The sequence below is a fragment of the Pygoscelis adeliae genome, unplaced genomic scaffold (assembly GCF_000699105.1).
Source record: "Pygoscelis adeliae isolate BGI_AS28 unplaced genomic scaffold, ASM69910v1 Scaffold31, whole genome shotgun sequence".
Classification (NCBI taxonomy): domain Eukaryota; kingdom Metazoa; phylum Chordata; class Aves; order Sphenisciformes; family Spheniscidae; genus Pygoscelis; species Pygoscelis adeliae.
Window position 1 is genome coordinate 2243233 of NW_008824233.1, and position 1974 is coordinate 2245206.

Below are 1974 nucleotides of genomic sequence, written 5' to 3' on the forward strand. Positions count from 1 at the left end.
ACAGTACAGATTCAGAACAGAAAATAGTGCAGCTGTTTGGAGAACAGTTCAGTCTCTCAGGAAGTGTAAAAATGAATTTCCGTGTTAAATAAAATAAGAGCTTCGGAATAATGGGGGGAAAACATGCAGCCAGGTATTACAAGAAATTCCGAATTGTAAATACTGAAGTGAAAATTTACTGTGTTTACAACTTGTGGTATTTTTCAACTGAAATTGAAGTTTTAAAGTTCTGTATGTGCCAAGAAATGCTACTCTCCTCTGAAGGGCTGAAAAACTCAATGGCTGTCAGATTCCATAAATTTAGATCCTAAAGCTTACTACTCTAACAAACTCACACATTTGAATTATTTCCAAAAAATCTTAAAGGGCGAGATTTCATGGGAATGTGAAATGCATGTCAGCAATAGTTGTCACCACTGTTGCTAAAAATATGGCTGGAGGAAGGAGCTAATGTCTTTTCCATTTGTTAAAAAGGCATCATAGTTGTGCAAGATGTGGAAGACCGAGTGTAATATTCTTTTTCACCTCTTCAATAAAAATGCCCTCGTTCAAGGTTAGATTCTTTTCTGGGCTGGGTAAGAAACGTATTCCAGTACTCCTGTTGAAAACGGCGCCACCTCTCAGAAATGAATTCAAACATTCAGTAGGCCAGCGAAGACGAAGCAGGAGCATGACTACATTGGTGAGTGGGCTGGAAAGACTAGTCCCAACAGCAAATGGTTACCTGATACATGTATGTAGATATACATAGGCAGTTGTTCAGTTGCACTCATAAATTGCAGTTGGTTCAAGCAAACAGTGCTTGTGTTTTGTGCTGAACTAAATCTGGCCCTTCATAACTTTTTGAATGAGACTGTTGTTTGTCAGGGATGTACATACTTTTTGGTTTCACCTAGAGCTAAAAAAAGTCAAGCCAGAAGTGTTGCTGTGGAGAACCTAACAGGCAAAGAACAGAAATTGCCAAGAAGCCCATTGGTCTAGAATTACTTCTAGGATCAGCAGTTCACACATGATGAGGCTTTTGTTGTCAAAAATATTTTTTTCACAGTTTTGTTGAAAGTCACTGGGTTGACTATTTCCATCCCTCTTACGTGCTACCCCAGGAATTAATATTTGGGGGAAGAGGATGAGGATGGATCTATATAACAGTTGTATTTGCCGGTTCTACTGATCCAATAAATAAACTGGTGTCTGACAGCTCCTAATAAGTGTAGCTGCAGTGCTCTCTAGTGGTTAGTAGCAGTGAATTTTTTTGCTGTTTTGAAATGAGAAGTACTTTACCACTCGCTCATTCCAGTAGTACTTATAAGTATCTTGATACTAATAGTGAAGTTTTTCTCTTCAGGATTTCTAGGACCTAGAGAAGTTATTATAAAATACAAATTTACAGAAGCAATGATTTGAATCAGGGAACAATGAGGTGCTGAAAATTCAACCTCAATAATATTAATTAACAAACAGTAAAATTTGACATCATCCTTTTTATTTTAAAAAGCATGAAAACAGTACAAAGAGGAGAATGAGGAAATAAGTAATAAGCAGCAGTCTGACCATAGAAAATAACCTGAATCTGTATTCTCTATCAGCTGTACAATAAGTAGGACTAGTGATTCTCTTAAGTAATGTAACTAGTTTTACTAAGTAGTCATAGGACAGAAGCAAGCAAGAACACACAACATTCAGAAGACTTTAATACTACTCAAAGGCAAAACATAATATACAGAGTAACCCCCTTAACCTAGTACAAAAATACTGTGCCCAGAAACTATATATTTGTTCAAATATTTTTAAAAGATAAAAGAATACAAATGGACAAACTCAGTGGCTAGTGACTGTGATTATGATTTTTATTAAACTATAATAGAAATGTATATTATAACTATTTACAGTGCATTTCACACTACATTCTTTAAGAGACACATGCAGGTGTCTGCCATGTGAATACATAGAGGGCTCAAATTCTAACTTCAGTTA